The 19,498-nt window shown below is 42.2% G+C and overlaps 1 long non-coding RNA gene and 1 pseudogene across 1 annotated transcript; both read left to right on the top strand.

Annotated features, from left to right (window-relative positions):
* Nucleotides 1-3,609: 3,609 nt before the first annotated feature.
* Nucleotides 3,610-4,685, top strand: LOC106608702 (UDP-glucuronosyltransferase 2B20 pseudogene; annotated as a pseudogene).
* A 443-nt stretch (nucleotides 4,686-5,128) lies between these two features.
* Nucleotides 5,129-8,684, top strand: LOC123743755 (uncharacterized). The gene is made up of 2 exons (XR_006770584.1): nucleotides 5,129-5,861; nucleotides 6,906-8,684. It is a non-coding gene; the product is annotated as an uncharacterized LOC123743755 (long non-coding RNA).
* Nucleotides 8,685-19,498: the final 10,814 nt, after the last annotated feature.

Genomic DNA, 19,498 nt, shown 5'->3' on the forward strand with positions numbered 1-19,498 from the left:
TTCAAAATATTGTATCAAGACCGCCCAAATGTGCCTAATTGTTTTATTAATACATTTTCAAGTTCATAATTGTGCACTCTCCTCAAACAATACCATGGTATTATTTCACTGTAATAGCTACTGTAAATGGGACAGTGCAGTTAGATTAACAAGAATTTAAGCTTTCTGCCCATATCAGATATGTCTATGTCCTGGGAAATGTTCATGTTACTTGGGGGGAGGGGGCACTGATCCTGTAGAGGGTTTTAACAGTTTTTTACTTAACAGCTTTTTTTCTTAAAACTTCTTAAAGCCTTGTTGGTTAAGGGATTGTAAGTAAGCATTTCACTGTGAGGTCTACACCTGTTGTATTCGGCGCATGTGACAAATACAAATACAATTTGATTTGATTTATGAAGCTTTCAAAAATCTTCCTGGTCTTTGTCATTGAATCTGTGCTTAAAATTCAATGCTTGAATGAGGGACCTTACAGATGTTGTACGTATGGGGGAGAGGAAGGAGAAATAATTTAAAAAATCATATCAACCCCTATTATTTCACACAGAGTCAGTTCATGTTACATATTATGTGATTCTTTTAGACAAATTTTACTCCTGAATTAATTTAGGCTTTGCTAAACAAAGCGGCTGAATACTTATGCAATGACTATATTTTAATTAGCTTATAAAAGAGTTATTAATTCAAACATTTTAGTAAAATTCACTTGTCACTTTGACATTGTGGAGTATTTTCTGTAGACCAGTGACAAAAAAATCACAATTCAATCTATTTCCATCCCACTTTGTAGAAACAAAATCTGAAAAAAATCCAAGGGATGTGAATACTGGATCCACTTTACTTCCTTTTACTTCTATTGAAGCGGACCGTCAACAGGTTATTTATTTACACTGTTAAAATATCTTAATCAAGTCCTTTCTCATTATGGTTTGTTTCAGCCATTTGTGTCATTGTTGACAGCAAATTGGCAATTGATAGTCATATGTACAAAATCTTAAATACACTCCATGACCAAAAGTATGTGGACACCTGCTTGTCGAACATCTCATTCCAAAATCATGGGCATTAATATGGAGTCGGTCCCCCCTTTGATGCTATAACAGCCTCCACTCTTCTGGGAAGGCTTTTCACTAGATGTTGGAACATTGCTGCAGGGACTTGCTTCCATTCAGCCACAAGAGCATTAGTCAGGTCTGGCACTGATGTTGGGCGATTAGGCCTGGCTCGCAGTCGGCGTTCCAATTCATCCCAAAGGTGTTCGATTGGGTTGAGGTCAGGGCTCTATGCAGGCCAGTCAAGTTCTTCCACACTGATCTCGACAAACCATTTCTGTATGGACCTCGCTTTGTGCACAGGGGAATTATCATGCTGAAACAGGAAAGGTCCTTCCCCAAACTGTTGCCACAAAGTTGGAAGCACAGAATCGTCTCGAATGTCATTTTATGCTGCACCGTTAAGATTTCCCTTCACTGGAACTAAGGGCCTAGGCCGAACCATGAAAAACAGCCCTAGACCATTATTCCTCCTCCACCAAACTTTACAGTTGGCACTATGTAGTTGGGCAGGTAGCATTCTCCTGGAAAACTCAGATTCGTCCATCGGACTGCCAGATGGTGAATCGTGATTCATCACTCCAGAGAACGCGTTTCCACTGCTCCTGAGTCCAAAGGCAGTGAGCTTTACACCACTCCAGCCAACACTTGGCATTGCGCATGGTGATCTTAGGCTTGTGTGCGGCTGCTTGGCCATGGAAACCCATTTCATGAAGCTCCTGACAAACAGTTCTTGTGCTGACGTTGCTTACAGAGGCAGTTTGGAACTTGGTAGTGAGTGTTGCAACCGAGAACAGGCGATATTTACGCGCTTCAGCACTCTGCGATCCTGTTCTGTGACCTTGTATGGCCTACCACTTCGCACTAGTGTCACCCCGCGCACCTGCAGCCGCAGGGCGTTGTCAAACTGGTCGAAGAGGAGCGGCAGGCCCAGCACAGGGATCCAGTGGTAGATGGCCTCATACAGGCCGCTGGTGCCGCAGTGAGCCACGAAGAAGCAGGTGTTAGGGTGGCCCAGGACATTGTTCTGGGGGAGCCAGTCCAGCAGCAGGGTGTTGTTCCACAGGAAAGAGTGTCTTTCTCCCAGGCACTCCTGGAAGAGTATGACCAGGTACCACAGGAAGTTCTCTGTCCTCTGCAGGAAGTCCATTGTGTCATTGAACAGTTAATTGTACATGGGGACATAGGACGGCGGTGTGGGGGCAACGGTCATGTGGGCCTCCCCAGCGTTGAGCCAGTGGATGTTTTAAACTATGGGCAGGCCCAGGTATTGGGCCAGGAGCACCCCAGCAGGGAAGGCAGGATCGGCAAGCATCAGGTCGAATCTAGACTCCCTCAGTTTGGCGACAAGGACCGAGTCATCCAAGATGGCAGAGATCATGTGGAGTGCCCCATCATGAAACATCATCAACATGGCCGCCGTGTCCTTCTGCTACTCCAGGCGGCGGGCGAAAAGGTAACACCCTGCAGAGCTACAGAGAGCACTGGATCAGGACGGTGTAGAAGTCGGGACCGAGGTCCTCCCCCATCCGGAGGAGTAGCAGGGTTCAGGGTTACTGAGGTGTAGAAAGGGGACTTCTGGGGAATGTACCAGCTCATGGCGTAGCGCAGCACGGTGAGTGGGGTGGAGCTCTTGGAGGATGACCTCCATGTTGAGCCATTGGCTGCCATCCTCAGGGAAGACAAGGATGTCTAAGGAACAACACTCATGTCTAAGAATAGCAAGATGTCTAAGGTATTGCATACACAAATACCATTTTCATACTGCTGAGCCAAGCTGTACTGGCCTGGTTATATATTTACATTTTAGTCATTTTGCAGACACTCTTATCCAGAGCGACTTACAGGAGCAAGTAGGGTTAAGTGCCTTGCTCAAGGACACATCGACAGGTTTTAGCACCTAGTTGGATCGGGCATAGCCGCTGCAGAACCCCCTGAAAAATATTAAAAATATACTTTTTTATTATTTTTTTAACATAATTTTTTTTCACTAGTTATGCACGGGGCCTTTACTAGTCCTGTCATAGCGGACTACGTTGCGCACAGCAACAGACCTCGTAGCAGGCCTTTTGCACAAAGACACTTCAGCCAGGGACAGAAGAGTGATACGTTACCTACAGCATCCGAAATCTATGTGCAATCACTCTAATTACTTTGTTTGACCCAACATGACATAGGTGAAACTTTCCGGTCTTTACCAAATGTCTGCTACTCTATATTCAAATCAACTGAACCTCAGTCAATGCAAATATAACAATGTGACACTAGCTTGCACTCTGCAAAGAACAGAGTTTATGTATGTTTGGTGATATGTATGTGTGATGATTGATGAATTTATCGTTCCTCCTGTTAGTCTAACTTTACAAATCTATATATGCTATAGCCTTCCATGTCAGTTTTAGCATCCAATGGTCCTTAGATCCCTTATTATTCCAGTCCCCTACCTCTCTACCAAACCAATAGGTTACAATATCCCCTCTGTAGGGATTTCCACCTTAATCGCCTTAACTGTGTTGTTGCCATGACAATGTTATTAAGGTTAATTCAACTAAAGTTCACAATGGTACGCAATGAAGTTGGGCTGAGACAGTACCTCAGTTGCTTTTATACACATTGTAGAGTTTAATCCAGAAGTACTATAGCAATCTACAGGTAATTGCCAAAATAAAAGGAAACCCTTGAGTAAATGAGGGATACAAAGTATATTGAAAGCAGGTGCTTCTACACAGGTGTGGTTCCTGTGTAGAAGCTCTCCAACCACATGGACTTGCATTATGTCTATGTGTAGTGGAGCAATATTTATTTATTAACCCTGCATATACAAGCCTCATCTAACATCACTTCCCCCCCTGGTGCTGACCTAGACTCCATGCAGCGCTCGGCGGACGTGTTGCTGATGAGGGTGGACTTTTTTCTTTGAGTTCCTGCGGCCCACCATGCCCAACGTGGTCTATGTGGGGGGCTTCCAATGCTGTCCGGCTTGGCCGCTCCCTGATGACATGGAGGCCTTCATGCAGAGCTCTGGGAAGCACGGGGTGGTGGTCATGTCTCTGGGAATAATAGTGTCTGCCCTGCCTAAGGAGGTAGTGGCCCAAGTCTTCGCCCTTTTTCCTGGGGAACAACACCCTGCTGCTGCACTGGCTCCCCCAAAACGACCTCCGGGGCAACCCGAAGACCCGCGCCTTCGTGGCTCAAGGAGGCACCAAAGGCCATGAGGCCATCTACCACGGGGTCCCTGTGCTGGGCCTGCTGCTCCTCTTCGACCAGTTTGACAACGTCCTGCGGCTGCAGGTGCACGAGGCAGTGCGGGTGCTGGAAGCTGCCACTCTTACCACAGAGGACTTCCTGGAATCCCTAAGGGACGTGCTGGAGAATCTCTTTTACCGCCACAGTATGCAGAAGCTCTCCCGTATACACCGCGACATACCCGTCCCCGCTCACCAGTGGCACCTAATGGATTGAGTACATGATGAGGAATGGTGGACCGAGGTCTACAGCCTGCCCTGGTACTCCTACCACAGGCTGGACGTGGAGGCGCTGCTCCTGGCCTTCAGCGGGGTCTCTTTCTAGGCCTCAGTCTCTGTCTGCAGCAGGCTGTGCTGCAGGTGCTTCTGGGGGAAGATCAGGCTGGGGTGAGAGACGTGGACATGTGCTACTTCTTTCCCAGATGATGAAATACTCCGTAGATTTAGATTGTCTAACAACGTAATGTCTTGTAAGACTTCTATAATGCCTTAAAGGGGAACTGCACCCGTTGAGTTGGACTCATTCATTGGCTTGCTCCTCAAAAAATGCTGGCAGCCATGACAGAAGCCAAACATGAGTTGGCTTGGGGGGTGTGGTTTGATGTGGGTGTTTCTTGAGCGCCACCACCAGGACACACCCATCTGTCAGAACTGTTATGGCTCTCTCTCCTTGTTGAGGATCAAAGGTGCTGGCTAGGCAAAGATTTGAAGATAACCAGATCCCCGTCTCCTGAGGGAGTTGGCCCAGTGTTATGACTTAACAACCAGTCATAAATGGTTTCTAACTTTCTGCCTCTCAGTATCCAACAAAGGAATGTGCTGTGTGTAGAGAACTCTAACATCAAAAGATTGGACATTGGAACATTAGTTTTGAAATCCAAACGTTTGGAATGGTTGTTGGGGATCCAAACAATAGTGATGTCATTAAGGATGGTATAACAAGATAACGGTAACTCTGTACCTGTACACATCCTAGTTAACAGGTTTGCATCTAAATGTTGTATAAAATAAATGATTAAGTATAAGAATACTTTTGTGAAGATAATGTGATTCCAGCCTTCTAAAATGAGATAATTGTTTTCTATGTAAACCTATGCTCAGTCAGTGGCCACACCCAAGTGAGCACAGACATTGTGTTGGCGCGATGGACCGCTCCCTTTCTACCCGAGTATAAAACCTTTTGGAACTAAATTTACATTATACCAGAGAACATGTGGACGTGGTCCACATGTTGAAATGGTTGAAACTACAAGACCAGAAAATGGTAAGACCCGCTGAAACTCTTGACGAGTGAAGAAGGTGAAGACTAGACCAAACATTCACAGTCTGCAGCTGGGTATGTAAAGTAGTCTAGGACAATTGACCAAAGAAGGTAGGAAGAACAGATCCCTCTCACCACAGTGTGGTACACCTGGAGGTATCTATTCTAAGAACACTCCAAGACAAAGAAGCCTACAACTAAGAAGGACATTGTGACCTCTGGTGGACAACCAGAGACTTACATCGAACTACTGCCCATAGACTCGAGCGGTTTCAACAGAGAGACGACAGAGAAAGACATCTACACGTAAATATATGTTGCATTTCTTATTCGAATGAGCGGTTGTTAGGGTGCTAAATATTCATATTTATGGTGATTGTAGTTTCCAAATGTATGTACGATAAGTCCACACTAACTCTCTCCCGCTCTTTATCTTTCCACACCCCCTTTCCATTGTGTAACAAGCCGTCATATCGTGTTAGTTCACTAGGGACCTGTTTTCATTGTATTATGTTAGAAAATCAATAACCTAAACCGGAGTAGTCCAATTTGTGTATTTGCTGATTCATCACTTAGGTTAGGGTTCGTGCAGATTTACAAAGTCAAGGATGTTCAGAATGAGACTGATAATTAATAATTGACTGTTATGGATGTAAGAGATAGTTAGATCATCTTTAGAGTTTAAGTTGGGAGATAGTAACTCAGTAAACAACTTTTCCCATGGTGCCCCAAATTCCTAATGAGTTAATTGTTACATGATTCATTTAATCAAGTAATCATTAAATGTAGTAGGTAATTATTTGATAAATAGCAGTCATCACATTAATGATAGTCACATCACAACAGAATCTTGCCCACAACAAACAAACCTCCTGCAGGTTGAGTTCAATAACTACAGGCAGATGTATGGTGAGATGGCAGAGGAAGCTTTTTATTTTATTTATTAAACTAAGCAAGTCAGTTAAGATTAAATTCTTATTTTCAATGACGGCCTAGGATCAGTGGGTTAACTGCCTTGTTCAGGGGAAGAATGACAGATTTGTACCTTGTCAGCTCAGGGATTCGATCTTGCAACCTTCCGGTTATTAGTCCAATGCTCTAAGCACTAGGCTACCTGCCACCTTTGAATAGGTCAGTAGCCTACAGAGTAATATGAGAAGAATGCAATGTGACAAATTTGATTTGATTAATTTGTAATTTATCAAACCACTTTTTTAGAATATCTACATAAATTCAGAAGCTGAATTTATGTAGATATTCTAAAATAATGTTTTGATAAATTTCAAATTAATCAAATCAGTCACATACACATGGTTATACACATGGACTTTTCACTGTATTTTGCACCAGGAGGCTTTGTGTTGCAAGTCATTAAAGATGGATAACGTCATGAAGGTGGTTTTTGGTGAACTGGAGAAAGACTTCAACGTTTTTTGCTCGCCATTCACCGTGAATCCCTCTGATCTGCCCGTCAGCATCCATCTTGAAATAATAGACTTGCAGTGTGACTCGGATATGAAGGGCAAATTTGCCGCAGCTGGCTTGGACACATTTTATCAGAATCTCTTGCCAGGTTACCCCAACTTGACAGCCCTCGCTGCAAAACTGTTGTGCATGTTTGGAACCACATATCTTTGTGAGCAAGTTTTCTCTGTAATGAGCATAAATAAAACAAAGCTGCGCTCAAGGCTCACGCACAAGCACTTGAATCACATCCTGAAGTTGGCTGCAACTCAGGATGTGACGCCTGATATTGGTGCGCTGGTGAAAGCTAAAAGATGCCAGGTATCAGGAGTCAAATAAACTATGCAACCCCACTTAAAGTGCTGCATGAGACACCCTGATATAGTTCTGTGATCTGTGATATACTTCTGTGAATCACTGAGGCATTGTGTGTTTGTGTGTTCTTTTTCTTTAGAATTTTCAAATAAACTTGAGGTGTTTTATGATTAATAGTGATGTTGTGCTTGTACTATTGTGGACACACTGTCCTCAGGCTCCAGCTTTATGTTTTATGTTGATCGTATTAAAACAAAGAAAACAATCTGAAGTTGTTGTTTTTAAGTTATATATACCATGATTTTACCGGTCCGGCCCACTTGGGAATAGATTTTCCTCCATGTGGCCCCTGAGCTAAAATGAGTTTGACACCCCTGATCTAGACAATACACAAACATGTATGAGCAACGACCTAAGTTGTCAAAAGGTAGCTAGTTAGTTAACTAACTACGTTAATGGTAGCCAAAACATTAGCTAGCCTGCCTCACTTTATCAAAAGATAGCTACCTACATAACCAGCAAGAATGTTATATAGCGTCGTTGGCTAAATTATACCAGATAGCTAGGACATTATGTACCAGTATCTCTGGTTATACGCACCACCACCATTCGATGCACACCAAGCTAGCGTTACTGGTGCAAACTTGGGGAGCGACAAACTCCAACCACCTATTCCGCATACTAGGCTACTAGTACTAGCACAGATAGAACAATGAGACTAGTTATACAAATCTTTGGCACTGAGGTCCTCTGGCAGGGCATGCAAACTATAGAACTTTGGTTTCCACTAGTTACCACAGCCACAAAGTCAAAACGTTGTCTGTGGAGGCATGATCAATGTGTATAAGTATTTTCAGTCTCAAACCGGCAGGAGGCGATGAAACAACAGAGCCCCATTCAATGAAGGGAAGCGGAAGGATGATTTGCACGTGGAGATTTGCAAAATTAAGCTTGATTTGTTGATATTGTAATCCAAACCCAACCTTCATTTACTCGTTGTGACACAGGTTCCAAACTCAGTTTTAGACTAAACTGACTTTATTACCAAAATTATCCTATTTACACTTTGTAGTAAATTTTAACACTAGAATACATGTTTCTGACTCATAATGATGCCACGTAGGCCATTTTAAGGGCAGTCTCTCAGATTTTTTGTATTGTCAAATTTTCAGCAACAGTCAGGAGAATAATAGTTTAGAGTTGTGTAGTGAACAATTGTTTATTTTGTTTAACAACAAATGTACAAGTTGTAGGCAAAGTAACATTTTCTTTTTCACATTAACATGATGGTCTTTGGTATAGATAATGTTTTGATAAAAATGTATTTGACAATAAATCCATTTGATATTAGATGGACTCCTCCTTTCACTAATGTACAGCAATGTCCTTCAATGTTTTGGAAAGTCAGAGGGAGGAGGGAGAGAGGGTGGAAGAGAAGGTGGGAGGGAGGGAGGGTGAGAGAGAGAGACAGAGAGAGAGAATTGAAAGCGAGCAAGACAGAGCGCGCATGAGAGAGAGGGAGGGACTGTGCTCAAACCCTACACCCCAACCCGTGCACTCCATTCTGCCACTTCTGGTCTCTTGGCCATCCTACCCCTACAGGGGGTCAGCTCCTGCTCAGCCCAGTCAAAACTCTTCTCAGTCCTGGCACACCAATGGTAGAACAAGCTTCCCCCTATCGTCAGGACGGCGGAGTCCTTACCCATCTTCTGAAAATGTCTAAAACCCAATCTCTTCAATGAGTATCTGAAATACATCCCACAGGGCCACACACCCTCCTTTTCCTACTAGCACTGACTGCTGATAAAAACAGTACTTTATTGACAGAAAATGTACTTGCTACGACTGTGATATGTGGTTGTCTCACCTATGTTAAGATGAATGCGCTAATTGTAAATCTGACTAAAATGTAAAATGAGGGAGGGGAGGGAGGACACAGCAGAAGGAAAATAAACGTGAGCTTCAACGATGATTACAATCACAGCACATGAGTCACTGTGACTGTTACCACAGCCATATCAGAGGCTGTGGCTCTGCTGGCCTTATCCACAGACATTAACAATTGCCTGGCTCTTAAGGTAACAGAGATGCTAGACTGTAGTAAGAATAAGGCTTGCTTAGACTGGAGCTAGGCCATCATTGTAAATAAGAATTTGTTCTTAACTGACTTGCCTAGTTAAATAAAGGTTCATTTAAACAAAGGTTAATTTAATTACATAGCGTGAGTGCTACAGGCTATGGTATTTCAATTTATTCTATGGTTAAAGCTATTTACAGTGAGGGGGAAAAGTATTTGATCCCCTGCTGATTTTGTACGTTTGCCCACTGACAAAGAAATTAGCAATCTATAATTTTAATGGTATGTTTATTTTAATAGTGAGAGACAGAATAAAACAAAGAATCCAGAAAAACGCATGTCAGAAATGTTATAAATTGATTTGCATTTTAATGAGGGAAATAAGTATTTGACCCCCTCTCAATCAGAAAGATTTCTGGCTCCCAGGTGTCTTTTATACAGGTAACGAGCTGAGATTAGGAGCACACTCTTAAAGGGAGTGCTCCTAATCTCAGCTTGTTACCTGTATAAAAGACATCTGTCCACAGAAACAATCAATCAATTAGATTCCAAACTCTCCACCATGGCCAAGACCAAAGAGCTCTCCAAGGATGTCAGGGACAAGATTGTAGACCTACACAAGGCTGGAATAGGCTACAAGACCATCGCCAAGCAGCTTGGTGAGAAGGTGACAACAGTTGGTGCGATTATTCGCAAATGGAAAAAACACAAAAGAACTGTCAATCTCCCTCGGCCTGGGGCTCCATGCAAGATCTCACCTCGTGGAGTTGCAATGATCATGAGAATGGTGAGGAATCAGCCAAGAACTACACGGGAGGATCTTGTCAATGATCTCAAGGCAGCTGGGACCATAGTCACCAAGAAAACAATTGGTAACTGAAATCTAAAATCCTGCAGCGCCCGCAAGGTCCCCCTGCTCAAGAAAGCACATATACATGCCCGTCTGAAGTTTGCCAATGAACATCTGAATGATTCAGAGGACAACTGGGTGAAAGTGTTGTGGTCAGATGAGACCAAAATGGAGCTCTTTGGCATCAACTCAACTCGCCGTGTTTGGAGGAGGAGGAATGCTGCCTATGACCCCAAGAACACCATCCCCACCGTCAAACATGGAGGTGGAAACATTATGCTTTGGGGGTGTTTTTCTGCTAAGGGGACAGGACAACTTCATCGCATCAAAGGGACGATGGACGGGGCCATGTACCATCAAATCTTGGGTGAGAACCTCCTTCCCTCAGCCAGGGCATTGAAAATGGGTCGTGGATGGCTATTCCAGCATGACAATGACCTAAAACACACGGCCAAGGCAACAAAGGAGTGGCTCAAGAAGAAGCACATTAAGGTCCTGGAGTGGCCTAGCCAGTCTCCAGACCTTAATCCCATAGAAAATCTGTGGAGGGAGCTAAAGGTTCGAGTTGCCAAACGTCAGCCTCGAAACCTTAATGACTTTGAGAAGATCCTCAAAGAGAAGTGGGACAAAATCCCTCCTGAGATGTGTGCAAACCTGGTGGCCAACTACAAGAAACGTCTTACCTCTGTGATTGCCAACAAGGGTTTTGCCACCAAATACTAAGTCATGTTTTGCAGAGGGGTCAAATACTTATTTCCCTCATTAAAATGGAAATCATTTTATAAAATTTTTGACATACGTTTTTCTGGATTTTTTTGTTGTTATTCTGTTTCTCACTGTTCAAATAAACCTAACATTAAAATGATTGACTGATAATTTCTTTGTCAGTCGGCAAACGTACAAAATCAGCAGGGGATCAAATACTTTTGATGTTTTCATGTTTTCATAATTAACACTGTCATGACGTGGCCCTCTTTGGGTATAGCGAGTACCCTCCCTCTCTCTCTCTTACCACCTCTCTCTCCCACCTACCAAGGCTCTGTTATCGCAGGTCGTAAATTCCATGAGGAGACTCTCTTTCCCCCCCGGCCATGCGGTATAGAGAGAGGGTTCACAGTAGAACAAAGGAACTTCTTCTACCTCACAGAACTTGAGAACTGAACAATATCCAGGTTTTTGGAGAATGTGTAAACGGTCGGTGGAGAATTCAGCTACGACCGGTCCATTTTGTTTTATGATTGTGACCTCAGGAAAGACAATACAGCCACATTACCATAACTCCGTTCTGAGGCTTGTATCTAATTATTGTATAAAATGAATGAGTAAAGATGAAACTATTTGTGAAATAGTGTAATGTGATTTTAAATTGTTAATGTGAGAGAATTGTATTTCTGTTTAAAGTTTCACTGAGTCATTGGCCCGCCCCCATGAGCACAGACATCGATCTGGCCTCATGGGACAGCTTTTCCACAGTTCCGAATAAAACCCCCACCTGGAGAAGCCCACTTCAGACCATGCGTATCTCGATTACCGAGAGGGCTAAGGTTTGAGTAGAGACCATGCGTACCTTCAGTATAAGCTAAGGTTGTAATGGTTGTTAACCTGTTATGGCTAGGGGGCAGTATTTTCACGTCCGGATAAAAAACGTACCCGATTTAATCTGATTATTACTCCTGCCCAGAAACTAGAATATGCATATAATTATTAGCTTTGGATAGAAAACACTCCAAAGTTTCTAAGACTGTTTGAATGGTGTCTGTGAGTATAACAGAACTCATTTGGCAGGCCAAAACCTGAGAAGATTCCATGCAGGAAGTGGCCTGTCTGACAATTTCTTGGCCTTCTTGATTATCTCTATCCATTACAGGGGATCTCTGCTGTTACGTGACACTTCCTACAGCTCCCATGGGCTCTCAGAAGGCAGCAAAAAGCTGAATTGTGGCTTTGCAGGCTCTGGCTGAAAAAAAGTAGCGCGTTTGGATAGTGGCTGGTTACAGTACTGTGAGACTCAGGCTCGTGCCCGAGTCGACCCCATGCTTTATTTTCTTTCCTCTGTTTACCTAAACGCAGATTCCCGGTCGGAATATTATCGCTTTTTTATGAGAAAAATGGCATAAAAATTGATTTTAAACAGCGGTTGACATGCTTCCAAGTACGGTAATGGAATATTTAGAAATCTTTTGTCACGAAATGCGCCATGCTCGTGACCCTTATTTACACTTCGGATAGTGTCTTGAACGCACGAACAAAACGCCGCTATTTGGATATAACAATGGATTATTTTGAACCAAACCAACATTTGTTATTGAAGTAGCAGTCCTGGGAGTGCATTCTGACGAAGAACACCAAAGGTAATCAAACTTTTCTAATAGTAAATCTGACTTTAGTCAGGGCTAAACTTGGTGGGTGTCTAAATAGCTAGCCGTGATGGCTGGGCTATCTACTCAGAATATTGCAAAATGTGCTTTCACCGAAAAGCTATTTTAAAATCGGACACCTCGATTGCACAAAGGAGTTCTGTATCTATAATTCTTAAAATAATTGTTATGTTTTTTGTGAACGTTTATCGTGAGTAATTTAGTAAATTCACCGGAGGTTTGCGGGGGGTATGCTAGTTCTGAACGTCACATGCTAATGTAAAAAGCTGGTTTTTGATATAAATATGAACTTGATTGAACAAAACATGCATGTATTGTATAACATAATGTCCTAGGTGTGTCATCTGATGAAGATCATCAAAGGTTAGTGCTGCATTTAGCTGTGGTTTTGTTTTTTGTGACATTATATGTTAGCTTGAAAAATGGGTGTCTGATTATTTCTGGCTGGGTACTCTGCTGACATAATCTAATGTTTTGCTTTCGCTGTAAAGCCTTTTTGAAATCGGACAGTGTGGTTAGATAAAGGAGAGTCTTGTCTTTAAAATGCTGTGAAATAGTCATATGTTTGAAAAATGGACGTTTTTGTATTTTTGAGGAATTTGTAATTCGCGCCACGCCTATCATTGGATATTGGAGCAGGTGTTCCGCTAGCGGAACGTCTAGATGTAAGAGGTTAAACTCTGAGTCTATTGATACTGACAGAATAAGAGCAAATCTTCGATACTAATTACTAGTCTGCAGCTAGTATTTATGTCGACTGAATGCGAAGACCGACAACCGCCGAAACATCTATTCTATAAGAACATTTCTGAATGGGACTCTGAAGTATTCATTCTAACAACGAAAGACTTCATGGGAGAGAGAGAAGTTCAGATGAAATTTCCAACAGAAAGACGGACGATTCCAACAGAGATCATGACGACACACTGAGCGTAAATATAAATAATGATTGCAATTATTCCCGAATGAGTGAGCGTTCATGTGCAAAGGAATAGCATTTCAATTATTATATTTATCAACTGTGTAGTGTCTTTTGTCTTTCGCGCCCTTCTCAGTCCCTTTGTCTACCAAACCGCCATACCAGTTTAGCCCACTAGGGCACATCCCCTATCATTTCCTTGTAACCATATCTACTTTGTTTGTTGGTTTGTGCATTTCTGTGATTATTTAGTTAGTTAATCATTTATTTACTAGACAATTGATGTATGGATGATTTATAGTAAAGACTGGGTTCGTGCAGATAACCAACAATTTTCGAAGTTTGGAATGAGACTAACGTGAGGTAAAGAATTATTCATTCATTAGAAGACTAATTGATCAGATATTAAAATATCTGAAAAGTTATATTAGCAAAATTATAACTTTGTAATCTGAAGATTTTCCTTGGTGCCGCGACTTCCTAGTTAATTACATTTACATGATTAGTTTAATCACCTAATAATAATTACAGAGAATTGATTTGATAAAATACGTCTTCACTTTAATGATGCCAAAGATACGACAACACTTATGTAATCTACATTTAACTAATTTCCATCTGCATTGGGTGATTGACATATATTGGGAGCATCATTTTTAAAGGACTTGAAAGAGTAGATACCTTGGCATCACCACCAGAGGGCGTGGCTAACCCAGTGAGGTGTGTTTGCAGGGTCAAAGGTCAAAGGTTACATGAACCTAGTGTCCAAGACTGCCTGAGGGGTGGAGTTGATCATAGGCTGAGAGGATATGACCTGTGGGCTGAGATGTGTTGACCCCAGGCTGGGAGGCCATCACCGTGTTCTGACCGAGCAGCATTGTGGACTGGGCGTTGTTGACTGTGAAGGTCTGTCTGCGTCTCTTGATCTCCCAGGCCAACTGGCACCAGGAGCAGATGTTGCAGAAGGTGGAATACACACAGTCCCTTTAGAGAGACGTGACATATGACTTAAATACTATAATCTCAAACAGTCATTATCGTTTGATCTTGTAGGCGTCATGTTTAGAAGTACTCTATAGTGTTTCTAGTCACAAACAGTTGCAGTAAGGTATCAGCAAGGGTACCAAACCTGGAATACTGTATGATTACATTGACTGCTAAAACTAAGCTCAAACTTCATGTGACTGAGTTCTACTACGGAAAAGCCAGAGACATCGAGACACCTTGATGAGACCGTGCTTTCTGCCTGCCCCCGGACTTTCTCTCCCGCTTGACCACCTACCTCAGATGACCACTCAAGCCATGAACTTTCTAATGACTGTCCATCTTATGATGTTTTTTTTTAAATTACTTGTCTTTTTTGTGCTTTGGAGCACTTTGAGATTCTTTGAAAAGTGCTATATAAGTTGAATAAATGATTATTATTTGTATTATTAGGCACAAGCCCACATAAGCCCTCATGTGCTGTGGTGTATGCACTGCCTCACACTTACACAAAGTACCATAAGCTTAGTCTGATAGTCTCCCTTCAGTATCTTCATTCAGGCGTTCAGACTGATAGTACAGCTCTCAATTTGTTAACCTACATGAATGGCATAGCGGTTGCGCACCGCCACCCTCATGGACATGTACACAGGAGGGGTACGGGAAGACACCCCAACCAGCTGGGTGAATCCCATTAAGACGCCCAGCAGGGGGAGACAGAAACACTCTCCAAACTCTGAGGTGGTGGTGCAGTCAAAACAGGGGAATTACCAGTAGGCAAAACAGCCTGAGGATGGGGTGAGAGAGTGAAGGGCAGAGAAAAGATCTGTTAGCACTGATAGGAGACGTATCTAACTCACTGTGATTAGTAGCGTGAAGCACTGTGTTTTTATGAAGTTATTTTGTACGCATGGAATATAAAGAGTATGGTTGTATCAAAAGGTTGATGTCTCAAAATATGCCATATTTTAACAAGACATTCTGAAATACAGATGTAAACTGAACTCTGAATTCTACTTTTTGCTGAATAAATAGACCGACAGCCACAGATGCCAGTGCTCCACTGGTTAGAGTGGGTGGCTATTAGAGCTGGTGTCTAGGGCTGAGGAGGCCGAGACTGTTTGTTGTTGATTATCACGTTTGTTGCCATGGTGACTGGCCAGCCGCTCGACTGAGGAGGAAGAACATGAACAACAAGCAACAACAATGGACTGTTACTTTTTCCTAACTTTTGGCTCTATCTGCAACCCAGTGCCAACTTGTGTCAAATATGAAATACGTTTTACCTGGCTGCAACTTGCTTTTTAATGGCTCTGCAATTCCTTCTATTGTTGTAGGGTCCTGATTCCGACCCGAGTTTTAAGCACGCATAAATGGAACGTAATTTCCTTTTAATGCACCTTTCTCTCTATGCATATTCTGACATTAAACTTAAGTATGAGAATAGCATGCTATTCATCTGCTATTCGTTTTGGGGGAGATCAAATAAATGAAGATGTGGCGGAGGTGTGTCTGACCTTGACTTAATTCCCTAATAATTCCGCCACCTTTATGCACGAGGAAACCATGAATAGGGTCTACCGAACCAACGGCTTCAAAGTAGGAAAAGCATCTACTTTAATGTTTCAGATGGAAATAACACCATTCTCCATGCACTGTAATTGATAAGAGCTAGGTAAATGAGCAATTTGTTTGGATAAGGGAATTGTAATATAAATGACACTTGTTTTGGATATATTTGACCTTATAGTCGCTGGAGACAAATGTAATATGGACACAAACTTAGGCATATCAACTTTCCCACATGTAAAGTTAATGAAATGCTGTACCATTATGAAGAATTTAAATTGTACGGCCTTTTATCTTGCAGGGGTGGGCACTCTCGAATGTTTGATAGGCTATACCAACTTTCTCTGTATCCTACTTCTGTCACGTTAAATATTAGCCATTATCAATATCAACCGTCAATAGGCTTAATAGCAACACATATTGAACTGCCAATTTACTGTTAGTTCCCTTCAATTGGTACAGTGCCTTCGGAAAGTATTCAGACCCCTTGACTTTTTACACATTTTGTTAAGTTGCGGCCTTATTCTAAAATTGATGAAATGGTATTTTTTCCCTCAGCAATGTACACACAATACCCCATAATGACAAAGCAAAAACAGGTTTTTAGAAGGAAAAAATAGAAATATCACATTCACGTAAGTATTCAGACCTTTTACTCAGTAATTTGTTGAAGCACCTTTGGCAGCGATTACAGCCTCGAGTCTTGGCACACCTTGTATTTGGGGAGTTTCTCCCATTCTTCTCTGTAACTCCTCTCAAGCTCTGTCAGGTTGGATGGGGAGCGTTGCTGCACAGATATTTTCAGGTCTTTCCAGAGATGATGCTGCCACCACCATGCTTCACCATAGGGATGGTGGCAGGTTTCATCCAGATGTGATGCTTGGCATTCAGGCTAGAGTTCAATCTTGGTTTCATCAGAACAGAGAATCTTGTTTCTCATTGTCTGAGAGTCTTTAGGTGGCTTTTTGCAAACTCCAAGTGGGCTGTCATGTGCTTTTTACTGAGGAGTGGCTTCCGTCTGGCTACTCTACCATAAAGGCCTGATTGGTGGAGTGCTGCAGAGATGGTTGTCCTTCTAGAAGGTTCTCCCATCACCACAGAGGAGCTCTAGAGATCTGTTAGAGTGACCATCGGGTTCTTGGTCACCTCCCTGACCAAGGCCCTTCTCCCCCGATTGCTCAGTTTGGCCAGGACAGCTCTAGGAAGAGTCTTGGTGGTTCCAAACTTCTTCCATTTAAGAATGATGGAGGCCACTGTGTTCTTGGGGACCTTTATGCTGCAGACAATTTTTGGTACCCTTCCCCAGATCTGTGCCTCGACACAATCCTGTCTTGGAGCTCTACAGACAATTTCTTCGACCTCATTGCTTGGTTTTTGCTCTGACATGCATTGTCAACTGTGGGACCTTATATAGACAGGTGTGTGCCTTTCCAAATCATGTCCAATCAATTGAATTTACCACAGGTGGACTCCAATCAAGTTGTTGAAACATCACAAGGATGATCAATGGAAACAGGATGCACTTGACCTACATTTTGTCTCATATAACAAAGGGTTTGAACACATATAAATAAGGTATCTGTTTTTTATTTTGAATAAATTTGCAACAATTTCGAAAAACCTGTTTTCGCTTTGTCATTGTGGAGTATTGTGTGTAGATCGCTGAGGATGTTTTTTTAATTGATCAATTTTAGAATAAGGCTGTAATGTAACAAAATGTGGAAAAAGTCAAGGGGTCTGAATACTTTCCGAAGGCATTGTATATCGTACATTATCATTCCATTTAATGACATTTTTAGTTTACCATAATTTCCTTCCTCTGCAAATGCCTTCACAGCCATGCACTTGTTGCTGAGGGTCATTAGTTAATAATATTTGTAAAACATTTTTTTTAAAGACAACTAGTCTAAATAAATCATCATGGAGCGAAGCACAGACCAAGCTATAACAGTTTGAAGCCAACACATGGCCCAATACTTGGCTGTGTCATCACACAGTTCCATGGTTAGTGCAGGCAATAGATGAGGGTATAGCCTGCTATTGTACACTATTCCCCCTATTAAAATTCTATGTACACTAATCTTCCAACATTACCATGGGTTAAAGAACTGAACCTGGCAATTTTCTGTACAGAAAACCCTATTGGATAAAAAACTCCACAAGAAAATATTTTGGCCAGCAAGTGGGAGGGTTTTTAGCCATTGAATTACCTTTATTCAGCATGCGCAAGGGAAGCCCCGCCTGCAAAGCCAGTTACGCACCTTCATAAGGTAAGTCTGAATAAGAACTACCCACAATTGTGTCGGAAAGGCGTGTGTAAGAAAGGCATAATTTCCTAAATCAGAATTGGGCCCCTATTGAATAATATTTCTCATTCACATCTTAAGAATGATGGAGGTCACTGTGTTCTTGGGGACCTTTATGCTGCAGACATTTTTTGGTACCCTTCCCCAGATCTGTGCCTCGACACAATCCTGTCTCTCAGCTCTACGGATAATTCCTTCGACCTCATTGCTTGGTTTTGGCTCTGACATGCACTGTCAACTGTGGGACCTTATATAGACAAGTGTGTGCCTTTCCAAATCATGTCCAATCAATTGAATTTACCACAGGTGGACTCCAATCAACTAGAAATATCTCAATGATGATCAATGGAAACAGGATGCACCTGAGCTGAATTTTGAATCTCATAGTAAAGGGTGTGAATACTTATGTAAATAAGATATGTTTTAAATTTTAGAAATTAGCAAACATAAAACCCTGTTTTCAGTTTGTCATTATGGGGTATTGTGAGTAGATTGCTGAGATTCTGATTTATTTTGAATACATTTTAGAATAAGGCTGTAATGCCATGTGTAACGTGGACAAAGTCAAGGAGTCTGAATACTTTCCAAAGGCACAATGTATGTGGGTGTATACATAAATATGTCTGTTTTGTTCTTTGGAAATCTTTCATAACTATTTCTCTCATGTAATACAAGTAATGTATGTAATGCATTTAGCTGTTAACAGGGAGGACGTTGTGAATGTGAACTACCTGTGACAGCATGGTGAAAGTTTGAAGAATGGACATTCCACTACATCCAGACGAGCTCGAAACAGTACAGGTGCCTGAGTGACGTTCCATGGTGACGGGTTTGGTGCCAGTGAGTGATTTATTAGTCAACTGAGGATATAATGTGTAGTCTACGATCAGGCTTGGCATTGTTGGTATTCCATTCACATATGTCTTATGATATTTCATTATTAGTCTAATGACCATGATGAAGGTGGAAGATATGATGGTGGTGTGTGATTGTGACGGAAAAGTCCGCCACTGGCCGCGGACAGCATTTGGAACACACACACTCATCGCCCCCTCCCTGCTTCGTTATCAGCAACGTTAGC

This window comes from Salmo salar, chromosome 07 (genome assembly GCF_965601325.2).
Source record: "Salmo salar chromosome 07, fSalSal1, whole genome shotgun sequence".
Taxonomy (NCBI): Eukaryota; Metazoa; Chordata; class Actinopteri; order Salmoniformes; family Salmonidae; genus Salmo; species Salmo salar.